The 17,401-nt window shown below is 46.1% G+C and overlaps 1 protein-coding gene across 3 annotated transcripts in view; it reads right to left on the bottom strand.

Annotated features, from left to right (window-relative positions):
* Nucleotides 1-17,401, bottom strand: part of SYNPO2 (synaptopodin 2) — a 207,406-nt gene that overhangs the window by 12,136 nt on the left and 177,869 nt on the right. The window lies entirely within an intron of this gene.

Genomic DNA, 17,401 nt, shown 5'->3' with positions numbered 1-17,401 from the left:
ATTGCTAAAGGGTGATGAGCTCAGCCTTGGCTCCTAAATCCCCTTGTCCATACCACTTGTGCAATTCCAGGAAAGAATGCGAAGGTTTCCCCATTGCTAGAGCCTCCTGTCATGCCTTTTACTCCTCCCAGAGGGCTAAGCTCCTTGGATCCGTTTCCTGACCTTGAGACATGCTAGACCATGGAGAATCACTCAGAGGAAATGGCTGTCACGTTTCATGGGCTCAGAGCACGTAGAGCTGGAAGGGATGTGAGGAATTGCCTTATCCTACCTGCTCATTTGAGGGAGGAGAAAACAGGCTCAGAGAGGTTACGGGAGCTGGCCAAGATCACATGGATGGTATGTGGCAAATCTAGATTGCAAGCCTAGGGCTTTAGTCTCCAACTGCAGTGATTCTCTGGTCCTGCCGGACCAGAGAATATACTACCTTGTATATTTTAGCCTTTCAGCAATGTTCTACAGTAGACTGTGTCTTTATTTCCTTCTCCACTAACAATGGCATTTCCATGGATGTTCCATTTCATACATTGCTTCCCTTCAAACTTGTGACTATTTTTGATGGTACTTTGGAGAAAGAGCTAGGAAAAATATGGACTCAAAGCGCTTCTGAGTGTTAAAGTGATCAGAGCTCAAGAAAGCATGACATAAAATGTCTTTCTGACCATTCAAGTTATTTCCTTATTCTGGTCATTTAAATTTGGAGATAGGTATTTGATCAGTACCTCAAATACCAACATTTGACCAGGATGGGCAGCTAGATGGAGCAGTAGATAGACTCTGGACTAGAGTCAAAAAGACCTGAGTCCAAACCCAGCCTCAGACACTGACTAGCTTTGAGACCCTGCGTAAGGCACTTCACCCTGTTTGCCTCAGTTTCCTCATTTGTAAAATGAGCTGGAAAAGGAAATGGCGAGCCCCTCCAGTATCTTTGCCAAGAAAGCCTCAAGTGGGTCACAGAGAGTCAGACATGACTGAAAAAGAACTTAACAACATCACAACTTGGTCAGGACATATGTGGAGTGTTCAGTTCTTGCTACTCGTTTTAAGAAAGACATTGAAAGGTAGACTGAGGAGAGTGACCAAGATGGGGAAGGGGGAATCATGCCAGAGAAAAATCAGTTAACTGGTAATGTTTAACATGGAGAAGAGACACCAGGGTTTGAGAGGGAAATGATTCTGCCTTGTGATATGTGAAGGTCCATCACAAGGTACCGGGGTTACACTTGTTCTGTTTATCCTGAGAGAGCAGCACTAGGTCAGTAGGGAAGTATTCTAGAAAGGCTGAGTGCATAGAATGATAGAATTCTAGAATCTCAGAATTCTGAGGGACATCAGAGGTCCCCCATGCTGAGGCCAGAACTGTCTCTACAACATTAGCTTCCAACAAAGATGTCCCATTACTCTTTGGGATGGCTCTAACTGATGGGACATTTATCCTTCTGTTTAACCAAAACATTCTTCTCTGCCATGTGCACCCAGTCTTGACCTCTGGGACTAAGAATCTCTAATGCTTTTTCCACATGGGAGTCCTTCATGGACTGCCCTCTCTTCTTCAGGCTAAAAATTCCAGGCTCACAGAATCAAAGAATCACAACATATCTGAGTTGGGAGGGACCTCAGCAGTCACCCAATCAAACCCATACCCCCAAAGAATGCCTACAACATACCAAATTCCCTACGAAATACCTGAGTGGACATGGAGTCTTTGAAGACTTCAATGAGGAGGAATCCAATTCCTCCTGAGTCAGTCCATAGATAGCTCAAATTACTAGAATGCTTTTCCTACTTCTTCCAATCTACCCCTGCCTTTCTTTGCCTCTAGTTCTTTCTGGGGCCAAGGCAAACAAAACTAATGACAAAAACAGATGACAGCCCTTGAAGACAATACTTGCAGACTTGCCAGTGTTCTCTTCCCCAAGTTAAAAATTATAATGAAAATTTCTGCCATTGCTTCAACCAGCCTGCGTGTGGCATGGACTGGAGACCATTCCCCATCACTCTGACCAACCTTCAACTCATTATTACCTTCCTGAATACAAGTGAACACAACATCCCAGATGTGCTCTGATCCAGATCATCCTGGTTACCCTCTTCTGGATACCTAGAACCAAGCCCAAGGCTTCAGAAGGCGGCTATCGACTAGTTACTCTAGTAATTTTACAATCAGTGGGAAGTGACAAAATCCTCCAAATTAAAATGACATTGAATCTGCTTTGAGTTTCCCAGATCTCTGACAGCAGCAGCTCAATAATCTCAGCTGCAAGCAACTTCAGCACCCTGGGATGGAGTCCATGCAAGCCTGGTGACATCAGCTCAGTGGGAGTTACTGGCATTCTCTCACTAGCTCCTCATTTATCTGGGGTCCTAATTTCTGGTTAACTACTTTTTATGTGTGAAGTCTATCCTTTCCAGTCAGAGTATTCTTCTTCTTGGTAGGGAAAAAAAACTGGAACATAGAAGCAATATACAGGAAAAAACTTCCTAACCACTAGAGTTTCCCCCAAAAGTCATGGGATCCATGAGTTCTTCTTCGAGTAGAATGCTATCTAATCCAACTGTCCTCATTTAACAGTTGAGGAAACTGAGGCACAGAGAAGTGAAATAACTTACCCAAGGTCATAGGACATTATAGATGGCAGAGTCCCAATTCAAACCCAAGTCCCAGTGAACTAATCTGTCTTCTGCACCAGGCTGCCCCTTCAGAAGTCCAGGAATCACTTGGCAGGGATGGCTTTGACAAGACTAATCATTCCCTAAGTGGAAACTAAGGCCCCTTCTACTTCTCAGATATTGTGATTGCTTGCCAAGCGCTGCATGGCCCAATCAAACCTGACCCCCCTCATGTTCTCTCAGAAGGAAATTGAACAAAAAGAGCCCCCCAGGGGTGCTTAGAACAGAAAAGTTCACTTCTGAAGAAGTCTGGAAACAGCCCCAGGGAACAAGAAAAATCAGAGTTGAAACTCGTTCAAAATGCCCTTTCTCTTGTAGAATGAATGGCGCAAACTGAAAGCCTGGCACCTGGGCAGTCTGTTTCCTGCCTGCACAGGAGGGGACACCTGGGTGTCCAGCTACAAATGTTTGTTTCTTTCCATCTCTTTCTCCTGTTCTGTCTTAAACACTTGTCAGCTAAGCCATCCCTCAGAAGCATGTATCCAGGGAGACTAGGAAAAGTGTGAGGGAATCAGTAGCATTTCTTCTACCCTTTTAATAATAGGATTTTGTTTTCTGAAGTCAGGTCATTGACAGAATAAGCTTGCAGGAAGGCCAGCCTCTTTTTCTATGCATTATTTGCTGGTGCTCACCCATAAGAGCAAGGCTGACAATTTTAGGCAGCCCTCCCTTACTCAAATCCAATTCATGTGCAAGTCAAGTCATCACCTTCCCTGGTGATGTCATTGGACCTGTTTGAGAAGGAAAGGCCGTCAACAACAACAACAACAACAGTGAGGTTCTGTAGCCTTGCAAATAGAGAAGTGGGTCAGGATCGTAAATTCTTAGTTCACAAAATCCATCAGAGGTACAATGTACCCAGCTGCAACGTGTGGCATGGGGGTGTGCATGCACACACGCGAGCACACACACACACACACACACACACACACACACACACACACATACAGAGGTTTTTGCCTTCCTTTGTATGTCCAGTACCAGCACAGTGCCTGGCACATAATAGCTGCTTAATAAATGCTAATTGACAAACACATGTGCCAAAGTCAGTAATATACCTTGAGCAGTGGTTGGAAGATTGTTGGTTCTAAAGTCAGAGCACTTGGGTTGAAATCTTGCTTCTGAAGTTACCTGTGTGACTTTGGAAAAGTTACTTAATCTCCCTGGGACTCAGTTTCATTATCTGTAAAGTGTAGGGAGTAGACCCTATGCGCCAATCAAAAGACCCTTCAGCCTGGGATCTGTGAGCCTCTGAAGTCTAGGTAGGAGGCAATAGGTATCACTCTTACAAACTATCTGAGCCTCCAAATCCCCATAGGGGTATCCTGGGTGTGGCTTTCAGTCCCAAACACACCTTCAACACAAGGATGATTGCTCGAAGACCACAGATTCAGCCCTCAAGGGAGCTCAGAGGCCATCCCACCCAACCCCCCTCACGTCTCTTGAAGGAATGGCTGAATTTCATAACCTTTATGGCCATTTCTTCATGATGGAAAGAATAACCACTTGTCTTTTTAATGCATATTGAAAATAAAATCGTCTGTCCTGACCTCAGATGCACTTGGCTTTTCTAATTTTAATTTAATTAAATCATTAAACTGGAAATATTTTATGTATAGTCAGTTAACCAATAAGCATTTATTAAGTGCTGACCGTGTGCCAGGCAGTGAGCTAAGTACTGGGGCCCTGTCCTCAAGAAGGAGAAGAGTGACAAGTGGGAGGATCAGGAAAGACTTCATGGAGGAAGCTGGACCTTGAAATCAGGGAGAGATCCTAAGAAATAGCAATGAGGAGAAAGACAAAGAGACAGAGAGAGATCTGTATGTGTATATGTGTATGTTTATGTACATATGCATAGACATATACACACATATATATGTATATGATGGGGAGGTGACTGACTTGTGATTTCATCAGTAGAAGGAATTCCCATAAAGGAAATTCTCTCCACCAGTATAGACCAAGAACTCTTCTGTAACTTAGACTTAGAGAGTCACTCGGGGTCCCTGAGACACTGACCGTCGTGGCCTTGGTTGTCCAGCAGGGATGTGCCAGAGGCAAGACATGAGATCAGGTCATCCTTCCACCAATGCTGACCCCTCCAAGGCTGACCCCTCTAGCCTCGCCTTTTGTTGAATCAAATACATTGCGTCTTTCTGTTCTAATTCCAGGATCAGAGTTTACAGTTTGAATTTGGGTGGGTTTTGATGACAGCAGGAAGGGTTTCAGTTAGGTCTGAGGAAGCAGAGGATAGAGGAAAGTGCTCTAATAACTTGGAATGGGGAGGAGAAGGCCTGTCCCTGGGATTTATTGGTATGGGGAACTCACATATGAGGAAATTCTCTCAATTGAGGCAGGTTAGTGTCTTCCTGACACTTAGTCTTAGAAAGATGCTTAGAGCACTGAGTGATCTAGCAATTTCCCCAAGGTCGCCCAGCTAGTAAGTGTCAGAGTCGGCTCAGAGGCTGGCTCTCTGTCTCCCATGCCAGTCACACCATCTTAGAGTCAGGAGACCAGTGCTAATGTCCCATCTCTGATATATGTGATTCAAGTCTCTTTTGTCCTCTGAGCCTCAGTTTCCCCATCACAGGGTTGTTGTGATGAAGGTACCATGGAAACCTTAGAGGGTCACTGTTATTTTCCACGTAAGAATTTATCAATTCTGAAGGCAGAAGCCACCAGCTCCCTACCACCAATCAAGCTTTCAGCTTGTAATGGCTCAGAAGAGAACTGATTCCTCTGCTTCTAGAATATTTTCCATGTACTTTCAGTGTACTCTTGCTACAACCAGGCTAGCTGGCCTCTCAAGGTTCTCTTTAATCCGGCAGTTCTCACAAATAAAACTTCTGAAGTCCAAACACGCCCTTTCCATAAACTTGAGGGTGGCAATGGGGACCATATTGTGTAAAGGGGGTTTGCTGCCATCTGCTGGTCCTTCTGCTGCAACTGTACTCCTGAGGAGGCTTGGACCAAAAATGACTCCTTCCTCCAGCCACAAGCTGGGAAGGAACGGCCGGCCCATAAGAACATAGACTCAGAGCTGGAGGGAATCTTGGCGGCCAAGACCGCTGATGGCCACGACCGTTTGGAAGCAGGTGCCATCGGTAAACCTGGCTAAGTCTGGGTGAGCCGGCCTGCCGGGTCAGCCAAGCCTTAGAGAGGACCAGAGCTGACTCTTGGGCTTAGGGGTTTAAGACGCCATGAAGACGCAGCTTGGCTACAAACAGGAAATCCTGCGTGCAGAGAGAGAAATCTCCCTCGTCCCGTCATGATCTAAAGGGCAAAACTTCTAAAGGTTAAAAGAGCGAATAAAGAGATGTGAAAAATCCCCAAATATTTTGCCTCCTTGGTCAAGTCCCTTCCTCCTTCCCGGCCTCAGTTTCCTCTTGAGTTAGAATTGGAAGGGATCTCAGAAGCCATCCATAAAACTCCTCCATTTTATAGAGGAGAAAAATGAAGCAATGAAAAGTAAAATGATTTGACCAAGTTTCTCTCAGGTAATAAAGGTCAGAGGTGAGATTTGAACCCAAGAGGGTTCAGAGCTCTCTTCCATCGTACCCACTCCCTCTTTGTAGGCTAGTAAGAGGTTAGCAGTGTTCTAGAACCTCATGAGATCCAATTGCTCAATTTTCACCTAGGAAATTGGCAAGATGCTACCAATCGAGGCTTGGTTGATTTTTTGTTGATTCCTAGATTTAAGGAGCGGGCAGCTAGATGGCACAGTGGACAAAGCCCTTGGCCTAGAGACAGGAAAAACGAGGTTCAAATCCAGCCTCAGACACTGACTAGCTGTGTGATCCTGGGCAAGTCACTGAATTCCATCTGCCTCAGTTTCCTCATCCGTAAAATGAGCTGGAGAGGGAAATGGCAATTAACTATATTTGCCAAGAAAACTCCAAATGGGGCCAGAGAGAGCTGGACACACCTGAAAGGAGTGAGTAACCACAAGAAAAGAACTGGGGCCCTATTCTGGGTAATCCTGATTGGCTGTTCTCTGCATGTGACTGCAATCATCAGCATTACTGGTGAGCAGAAAGGAGAGCCAGCCTGAGCTTCCCCGGGTCCTTCCTCCCCCTTTAGAATGGGAGCTCCTTGACCGTGGAATCCCCAGCATTTAGCATAGTGTCTGGCATTGTTTGTTGATTGACTCACTGACTGACTTTAGGGATAGGGATGAGGAGATTTCCTCTTGCCAGCCACCTTTCTCTTGAGAAATGACTTTGTAGGTGTAGTCTTAGCAAGTTACCAAGAAAACAGAGGGTTCAGTGACTTGGCCGGGGCTACAAGCTAGTATGTGTCAGAGATGGGACTTGAACCCAGGTCTATCCTGGCTCTTTGACTAGCTCTCCATCCACTGTGGTGGGCTGCCTCTCCCGTGTGTAGTGAGAATAGTACCTTAAGACAGAATTTTGTGAATTGTGGGGCCTGGGGAGGGGAAGGGTGATGGATGATACCCTTTCAAGAGGATTGTGAAACAATGGTCTAGAAACAAGACACTTCCAGGTCCCTGTCCCCAGAGATACACCCCCTTTTCAAAGAGAAACACAGTTCAAATCCAAGTCAACAAAAGCCATACTAACCAGGGGGACTCCTCTCACCTGGTGAGGTGTGGCAGAAGCAAGCACACTACTGGTCGTTCCTTAGACTGGGTTCTTTCCTCCTGCCCATGTTGGAGAAAGCCCACCACAGGGGGTAGGCTCAAGTCCTTATGCCAGATGGAGGGGATTGGCACTTAGGGCAGCTGTGACCTGCAGTGGCAAGGAGGGGAAGGGAGGGTTCTGACCACCTCCTGTGGACAGGGGAGCCACATGGAATGTCTAGTTGTCAGACACCGGGGTGCAGCTGCTCCACAGGACTCTCCAGGATCAGCCCTCTATGCCCTAGTCCACGACTTCCTTCCCATGCCTTCCCCAGGGATGAAGGAGGTTCACAGGACAAGGAAGGTCCTGCTTAAGGGAGGGGGTGACAGCTCCAAGCCCTTGCCCCTTAGCCTGGCTTCAGTGACTTAGGTCCCATCCTGGGAAAGGGTTTGAAAAGGGTGGGAGATGGCTCACTTGCCTCGTTTCCTCTTTCACCTTTTTGAGACAGCAGCAAATGGCAAAAACATTGGGGTGAAAGTCATCAGACATTTGTTCAAACTATACACATGCCATTTACTAGCTGTGTGACCACAGGCAAGGAAGTCACTGCCTCCTGAGGGGCCCCCTCCTCAAGAGGGAAATAAGAGGGTTGGATAAGATGGTCCTTAAGGACTCTCCTGGCTCTAAAACTCTGATTCTATGGTAGCAAATGGAGCACAATGCTTATTTGTATTATCCAACTTATTACTTTCACTGTGTTAGCTATAAAAAATCATAAATTCTCAATTTTATGTGAATCAAAGGTGAGCTAAAGAAATTATATATGTATGCATACATATATATGTATGCATACATACGTATATATAGGAGGAGAGACAGAGAGAGACAGAGAAAGAGACAGAGAGAGACAGAGAAAGAGACAGAGAGAGAGAGCTTCTATAAAAAAAGGGGGGGCAGCTAGGTGGTGCAGTGGATGGAGCACCAGCCGTAGAGTCAGGAGGACCTGAGTTCAAATCTGGCCTCAGACACATAACACTCACTAGCTGCATGACCCTAGGCAAGTCACTTAACCCCAATTGCCTCACAAAAAAGAAAGAGAGGAAGGGCCCAGAATTTGGAGGCAACTGGGTGGATAGAGCTCTGAGCCTAAGTTAGCAAGCTGGTCAGTCATGTCTGACTCTTCACTGACCCCATTTGGGGTTTTCTTGGCAAAGATACTGGAGTGGTTTGCCATTTCTTTCTCCTGCTCATTTTACAAATGAAGAGCTAAGGCACCCAGGGTTAAGTGGCTTGCCCAGGATCACACAACGAGTAAGTGTCTGAGGCCAGATTTAAACTCATGAAGATGAGTTTCCTGATTCTAAGCCCACTGCTCTGTGCACTGTGCCACAAATCCTCAGACACTTACTGTGTGACCCTGGCTGAGTCGCTTAACCTCTGTTTACCTTAATCCATTGGAGAAGGAAATGGTAAACCACTCCAGTATCCCCGTCCAAGAAAACCCCATGGACAGCACTGGTAAGCTCCGGCTCACAGGGTCACAAAGAGCTGGACGTGACCAATCACCTGGAGGAAGGGCCACAATTTTCTTTTGAACAAAAAGGAAGACCGCTGGACGTTGGATGGGGCCAAAGTCAGAATTCTCCTTACTTGACTATGTAAATTTACAAGAGTGTGTTTGGTAATTGAATAAAACTGTTGGGGGCATGTGCATACTCTCTAGAGAAGATTCTCTCTTTTTTTCAGTGATGGGGGAGGGAGAGTAGGAGAGAGAGAAAATCAATTTCTTCATTCTTAAAAAACAAACTTTGATGAAAAAATAAAGTACATTGAGTAGAACACAGTGAGGAACATGGGTCACTGCTACAGAAAGTTTGGAGGCCACTGCCTTGAGGAAGTCAGCCTGGAGTGAGAAGGCCAGGCAGAGTTTTGAAAGGAGGCCTGGCTTCACTGAGAGGAGCTGGGATTTCAGCTCCCCTCCATTCCTCACTAGTGTACGGCTGTGGTCAAGCCCTCCCCCCGACACCATCTTTGCTTCCCCATCTGTAAAATGAAGAGATTGGACTATCTGATCCTGTGGGTTGGAGGGGAGGGTCTGTCTCCACTTTGAGCTTAGCAGGATTTCATAAATCTCAGAATCTCCCTCAGCTTTCCTCTGTCACCAACACAAACAGATAATCCCTGGGCTTAGGAAACATCTGAAGTCATATGTACTTTCTGGAACAAGACCTCGGAGCCATCTGAGAGCCATTTGTCAGCCCTTGTCCCAAAGGCAGCCACCAGCTCTGTTCACAGCTTCCATTTAGCAGCTGACCCCAAGCCCAAAGAATCAATGGCTTCTCAGGGGCCAATAAGCAAGGAGGGTGAGGACGTCTCTCTGTTTGCTGTTCTCTGTGGAAGCCTGTCTGGCCAGATCTGGCAGAGCTGACCTGGGGCACCTTTGGGCACTCAGCTGCCCACCTCGGAGGGCTCATGAAAGCAGGGAGCTCAAAAACCTGAAAGTGACCTGTGAAATCTATCCTCTGCACCCCGGGACCAACACGGCCAAGCCTGAGAAGCTCGCCACCAGGTTGGCCAGAGGCTCCAGCCACAGAAACTCTCTGAGACTATCTACTACATTGTAAAGGAAATCTATATTCTATATCAATGGAAGGAATAGCCAAACTCAGGGAATCACCGATGCTTAAAGTATTAATGTTATTAATTTTTTAAAAATGGGCAAGCAAGGGTGGGTTATGATACATATCATTAGAAGAAAGACCTAAATCAATGAGATAATGGATCCACCATTTCCTAGAGCATTATTACTGTTGTTGTTATTAATAATTCTATTTTCATCTTAGTTTGGAGTTTAGACAGAAACAGTCCCAGAGTAAGTCCTTATCCTGTGATTATTCTTTTCCACGTATTCTGCAGCCTTTTGTCCAGGGGGATGAAATAGCTGCTCTTTGTAATTGAATTAACGTGTTTGAGGTGTATGCTTATTTTCTAGAGCAAAGATTTTCTGTCATGGGCCCTTTTGGCAGTCCAAGGAAGCCCATGGGCCCCTTCTCAGAATAATGCTTTCTTACCTGCCTTCATAATGGAAGTAAATACTCAATTTCAGATAGAGATTAGTGAAGAGAAAGGTGTCATTTCACCACATTCCAGTGCAGAGACCCTCGAAATCAATCCACAGACAGACCCCACTTAAGAGCCCCTGCTCTGAGGTTCTCAGAAACAATCTTCAAGATGATGCTTATAGCAGACATGGCACCAGCTGCCTTGCTCTTTTTCCCACATGGCTTTGATTAATTCTGCTAGCTCTCTGCTGTCCCCACCAGCTCTCTGCTATCCTCCTCCTCCTCATCATCATCATTGCTGTTTGATGTGTTAGTATGGACTTCCCATGATCTCACTCCTCCCTCTACCGATGCTGATTGCCACCTTTCCTGTAATGTACAGCCCCAGAGAGTTAGAGCCCTGAGAGGTTAAGTAACTTGCCCAAGGTCACTGGGCCAGTGGGGGGTCAGAGGCAGGACTCCAAGGCCAGCTTTGCATTCACAAGGCTGGTTTGGCCTCCCGGGTGGAATGGAAAGACAGGACATTAACACCCTCTCATCCCGTCAGGGGTTCCCAGAGCAAGCCCCCCTTGGAGTTCCTGCTCTGTTTTACTTTCAGAATGAGCATTCCCTCAAAGAGCCTCTTTATTCTACAGCAGGAAAAATGCATCCATATGGAGAAGCTGCTGTCAGCAGAAAGGATGATCTCAAGCCCCAACTCTGATGACTTCTGGCTGTGTGAGCTGGGCAGTCACCTACCCTCTCAGTCCCTGGGTAAATCCCTAAAACAGTGAGGTACAGATGGGCTGCTGGTTTGTGTTGATGAGGGAGCTTGTGTGCTAACGAGTTGCAGATTTGGAATGGGAAGGAACCTTAGAGGCTGTTGCAGGTAGCTCTCCATTTTGCAGATTAGGAAATTGAGGTCTGGAGAGTTTCTGTGACTTGTCCAGGGTCACACAGTTAGTGACTGAGGCTACATTTGAACACAGAGGTCCCTCACAAGGCCAGGGTTCTATCCACTATATCACACTGGCTTGGACCAAAAAAGCCAAAAAGGAACCCCCCCACCCCCACCACTGTCTTTTTAATTGTATCTTTTCCCAAGGCTCTCTTGGAGGGAAGGCTCTCTGTTCCTTCCACATCTCACGGTGGATGAAGGCTGTCTGTCTGGATCTTCTGTAACATGTAACATGTAACATGCCTGGGTTTGACCTCCTTTATAGAAAGGTCTAAGTGACTGAGGTAGCTTCTTGGTGGGTCAGCTGGCATGGATGTGCTGTTTATTGGGCAGAAAGATTGGTAAAAACTCCAAAGAGAATCCACAGAGCTCAGTCAGTGACTCCTGAAGGTTCAGGTTGGGAAGGGACATTTGGGATCATCTAGTTCAAATCCCTTCTCTTTGGAGACCCAGAAAAGTTGACATGACATGCCCAAGGCCACATGGGGATGAGCAGAGAGCTATTCAAACTCAAGTTTTCTGATTTGGCATCGAAGGCTCTTCTCACTGCACGCCCCACTACCTCCCTGTTATTTCACTGGCTATTTGTATGGCTGGCACTGCTTTCATCTCCACCCAAATTATTAGGCCAATATGGAAACTGGGACCATGTGGTGCCCCTGAGGGTAAATACAGCTGCTATTATTGATATCCCCCAGACTTTCACAACACTGATGAACACTGGGTAGTCTAAATAAATGATGGCCTTGGTCATAGCAAAGAGTGACCACTTGACCATGAGGTCTTTCCTTCCTTCTGCCTTCCTTCCTTCTTTCCTTCCTTCCTTCCTTCCTTCCTTTCTTTTTCTTTCTTTCTTTCTTTCTTTCTTTCTTTCTTTCTTTCTTTCTTTCTTTCTTTTCTTTCTTTTCTTTCTTTCTTTCTTTCTTTTTCTTTCTTTTTTCTTTCTTCCTCTCTCTCTCTCTCTCTCTCTCTCTCTCTCTCTCTCTCTCTCTCTCTCTCTCTCTCTCTCTCTCTTTCTCATCTATAAAATGGAGGTTATGACATTTGTCTACCTACCTGTCTCACAGGGCTAGGTCTAGGCTCAAATAATGTAACTTTTGTATATTTCTCCATAAACCTCCTAATACAATTACGACAATGGCTCATGAAGCTGTGTACAGCTTCAGCAGTCGGGGTGATGGCATCTGGAAATGGCATTTACTTCTACTTATCTGCATTCAGGCAGCTCCAGATCTTTTAGAATTCCAGGTTTCTCTCAAGGGGTATGTGGTCCAAGGGCAGGTGTCAGGGAAACACAAGGACTTTTTTAAAAGACCATTTTGTACATAGTTGGTGAGATGAGAAGATGAACTGGTCAACTACAGAGGACATTGGGACTTTTTTCTATTATGCTCTAAACCAAGAGTTTTTAACCTATGGTCTTTGAACTTTTTTAAAAAGAACTTACAACTACATTCAACATAATTGCTTTCCTTTGTACTCCCTTATGTTTTATTTTATTAAAACACGATTTTTAGAAAGGCCCTTTGAGAATCGAATCTCTGCCCACATAGCTACTACCCCTATTTTACTGGTGGGCAAAATAAGGCTTTACCAGGCTGCGAGAGGAGGCCATGATGCTGAATGGGTTAAGAACCCACTGGTCTAGGGAGACTCAGGAATGGGAGGTGGTTTGAGGGGCAAAAGTTGGTGCTTGCCTATTACCCTGAGAGACATCTCAGAAATTCCCCAAGCCTGTATCATGGTAAGCATCCAATCCACAGGACTGTCTTCTTGCCCACCTGGGCCAATGTGATGGAGTCAAAAGGGCTCTGCTGCGTTGGAGTTTGGAAGGCTCGGGTTTGAATCCCGCTCTTGCTACATCTTGCCTATGGGGCCTAGGGCAAGTTTCTTTTAACTTCTTTGGGCCCCAGACCCTCAATTATAAACTCGAGGGTCTGGTCTAGATGACCCCTAAGATACCTTTAAGCTCTAAGCCTATGTCTACTCTACAAAGGCAATTGGGTAATCCTTCCCCTCCCTTTGCTCCCCCCCCCAATAAAAACCCCTCAAAGGATTTTTGCAGACTTCTTTTCACAGGCAGAGGGTGAACAGGCAAAAACTATTTTATGAAAAATTAGCCCTTAGGACATAGTAGACCAGTTTCTGTTTGAAATCAGGGAGAGGGATGGGAAATGTGCCTTTATTGGCATAAGGGACTCCTGGATGAAGAAAGTCGCTCTACCAATGCAAATAAGTATTTTTCTGTGATTTATGCTCTTAAAGGGTTACTTAGAAGTAAAGTGAATTGCCCAGGATCACACAGCCACTATGTGTCAGAGGTGAAACTTGAACCCAAGGCTTTGTAGCCCTAAAGTTTGCTCTCTGTCCATTATGTCACATTACCTGTCCCCTCATGATCTTAATTTTTTAACTGAGGACAAAACACCCAGGGACTTTGGAAAGGAAAGGGAGAAGGGCATTCCATTCTCTTTCCTGCAGTAATATTTGACTTTCCCAGAAACAGCCCCACTGTTTTATCATGTCTTTCCCTCTCATGTTGGTTGGGAACACATGAAAGTAAGAGGCAACATTTAGGGAGTTTTACGGCAGAATCAGAGTCTGTCAGCTTCTCTGTAGATGGCTAAACCAGAGAGAAGAACAAGAGTCTTTGTCTGGAAGGTCAAGGGTTAACTAGGCCAGTCTCCATCAAACGGCATTTGGCAAGCTCTTGAGGCCACCCTGGGAAAGTGAGACCCCATTGGAGTGTGTGGCATTCTTCAGCAAAATACTCCTAGTGCTTTACCACTTGGATAAAAAAAGAAAATGTTTCCTAAGAAGTTCATCCAGCCCCTTTAAATATTGACCATCTGCTGTCCTAGTGCCCCCAATCTGAAGGATAGCATTACCAGCGTCTGAAGCAGCTTGTATGGGCAAACTCAGCTGTCTTAATGAGTCAGCCTCTTGGACGGAGGAGGCTGGGGCTAGCTAGACTAGTTCAGAACTTCAAAGCCTTTTGAAGAACACCAAAATGGTGATAATTTTTGCTTTAGAATCATAGAAACTGAGGCCTGGAAAGGTCCTTTGAGTCCAATCCCTGCCCCCACATCTACTACCTCCATTTTACTGATGGGCAAAATAAGGCCTAGAGAAATGGTATGACCCCCTCAGATTCACAAAGACTGTGTTAATGATAAGACTATAAGGCAGAGGCCTCTGCAACTCCGCACGTGAAATGAAGAGATCTGAGGTTCAATATTATGATTCAGTCATCTGTGCTCTTATCATGGGAGTGCAAATGCTTCTTTCACCACTAATAATGTTTCTAAACTTCATTTTTATCATTGGTATACAGGCTGATTTAATTTTGTAGAGAAATAGCATATAGCATAGAGGAGTTTCCTCTTCTCTGAAATGAAGCGGTTAGCCCAGTTGACCCCTCAAGGTGACTCCTAGCTCTCAGATTCCACGACCCTTGGGAGGAGTGCCCCAGTCAGGTTGACTTGGACCCAGAAGCATAGTGGTAGCAAACTGTGACTCTTGCTGGGTCTTCCCTCTGCCAGAGAAGTCCATTGACACAGGTTCCTCCTCCTTCCTGCACACAGCTCAGCCCTAAATCACTGGGTACCTTTGATTAGCAGAAGAACCAGATATACTGGACCTGCTGCTCTCCAAGGCACTCTCTTTGAGATTTTGCATCTACCCATGCCCAACTTATTTGCTTCTTCCTTTTGAGACCCTGGTAAAAGGACAAGGTTGGGTCCTACTACATCTCAGTCAACAGCATTGACTGGCTGATTGACTGACCTCAAGGAGGCTTTTCTTTCTGAACTATCTCCAGAGCCTGACATTCAAAGCACTTCCTTTTCTAGGGAATCCTCAGAGGGAGTGTGAGTTTACTCTGTGTGTCTCCATCACTGATTTACTAAAAAAAAAAAAATGTTATGGGATAGGGCCCCCATCCTGTGGCTATTCCTCCAAATGCTGCCTTGAAAGCAGCAGGCAGAAGAATCAGACCCATTGTCTTGTAGCAAATTCAGATGTCCGGTTTATTGGTTACGTTCTCGGGATAGTAGTGGCAGGATTCAGTTTGCCTCTCGGTAAAAAGGCAAGGAAGTGAGCAAAATGGGAGGGCAGCCTTCCCAAGCTGGAAGGAAAACACCACAGAAAGGACCAAGAACAGAGAAGCTCATGCAAATAAAGGCAAAATGAGTGAGGTGTCTCTAGCAAATGGATAAAGAAGGAAATCTCTGTAATGGTCAAGTAAAGAACAGAGCCAGTTGTCTGTGACTCAGGAAGAAAGGACGAAGAGATGGAGCGAGCTAAAGAAGTAGAATGGGACCAGGCAAGTTTCTGGCAAGGTCTCTAGAAGATTCTCCTGGGCAGAGTAGCTGGGTTTTCTCTTGAATTTTCAGAAACACTTTGTCATTTTCTGCTTTAATGTCAACTGGTTTCCATTATTACTCTGGATCAAGTGAGCTGCCAGCCAGAGAATTTGGGGTATTACGATAGGTATGAGAAAGGTCTTCAGGTGTGTTGGCAGCCCATCCACTGCCTCTGAGTCAAGGGGAGGATGGCATGGCATGTGACCAACCCTGGGCTGAAATGGTCAACTTGCCTGGCTCCTTCTGGTCCATCCAAGAGGAGTAAGAGAGAGGCCATGTAAGAACACAACAGGACACAGCAGTGGAATAAGCCAACAGTCAGAAAGGAAAAGAAGTCTGCAGTCGCCCAGAAACATCATGCTCATTTCAGCCTTTCTTTGCGTAGCCTCCAAACACAGGTCTGCCTACGGCCATGGAGATCCCTCATGCGGTAGAGCCCATCCCTGCAACCCCACTCATGCTGCCTTTCACTCCCACTGACTGTGACTAGGCACTGAACAGAATTAGGTCTGTGCACAGCTCAGCCTCCCTGCACAGACCCATCCCTGTCTTCTGTTCCCTGCCTTGGCTTAGTGTAACACCTGGATGTGCCCACAGCTATCGGCACTGGTGGAGTACATCATGTAAGCCAAAAAAGACAAAAAGGGAAAAAAAGAACAAGCAATCGTTGGTTGGCTTGTGAATTTCTCTTTCACACTTGACCTTGAACTCCCTGGAAGCCCCTGCTTTCTTGCTAGCCCTTCCCTCCCTCCTCTCAGTGCCAAACCTCTGAATAAGCCACCAGCCACAGCCCTGAGGAGGGCAGGGCAGGGCAGGGCAGCTGGGGCTCTGACTGAGGATGTGGACGTTCAGAGAGAGCTGACAGTACTAAGCATCTCACTCCTCCAGAGTTCGGCAAGGAAACCCAAGCCTTGGCTCTTAGCACTGATTGGTTAAAATAGGAAGCTACTGAGAGCACTTCTTCCTGTAGTAAGGGAAAGTTTGTAGCCCCACTCCAGGTGGGCTCGTCCTCGGCCAGACCCTGCCCTGCTCTCCTCTCTTCCCCCAACTGAATTGTCTTTAAAGAGGACACATCTTGTGCTACTACCCCAGGGGCTATCATTGCACCACACTGCCAACGTCCCTCCAAGTCACATTCACAGGATCGTAGAATCACAGATTTAAAACTGGAAAGATTGATCCAGTCCAATCCCCCTCATTTTTCAGATGAGGAAACTGGGGCCCGGGGAGGTTAAGTGACTTGCCCAAGGTCACACAGCAAATAAGTGCCCGACGCACGATTTGAACCCAGGTCTTCTTGACTCCAGGTCCAGGGTGTGCTACCCCTGACACCATAGCTGCCTCTCAACCAGGAGCCTGAGGAGTGCAAATGAGAATGGAGCTGCTAGTTTTGTGAATTCCCTTCCTATAGTGTTAGAGGAAAAGCCTATGTTGGGGGGGGGGGAAGAAGCATATTAGATTTTCCTTGTATTCATCACGTTAAAGAAAAGCTACGTCCTAATACTTAATAAGATATCCCACTCTTTCTCTGGCCTAACGCATAAAACCTAGCAGTCCTGCCGACTTAGCAGAATGGCTTCTGTCTACTGGGGCTGCCGTGGATTCGAGGTGTATAAAAGGAGAGATATGCCTCACAACAGTGCTGTGTCCATCTTCGACCTATTTCAAAATGGTAAACTCTTTGGACTCGGCTGCGTGCTGGCCCAGCTGCTGTGATTAACTATGCTAAGGACTCTGCAGGGCACGCGCGGTGCCCGAGCACACTGCAAACGAACCCTTGCGAGCCAC

This window comes from Phascolarctos cinereus, unplaced genomic scaffold (assembly GCF_003287225.1).
Source record: "Phascolarctos cinereus isolate Bilbo 61053 unplaced genomic scaffold, phaCin_HiC Scaffold_9;HRSCAF=440, whole genome shotgun sequence".
In the NCBI taxonomy this organism is placed as follows: domain Eukaryota; kingdom Metazoa; phylum Chordata; class Mammalia; order Diprotodontia; family Phascolarctidae; genus Phascolarctos; species Phascolarctos cinereus.
This window is presented reverse-complemented; position numbering and strand designations above follow the sequence as displayed.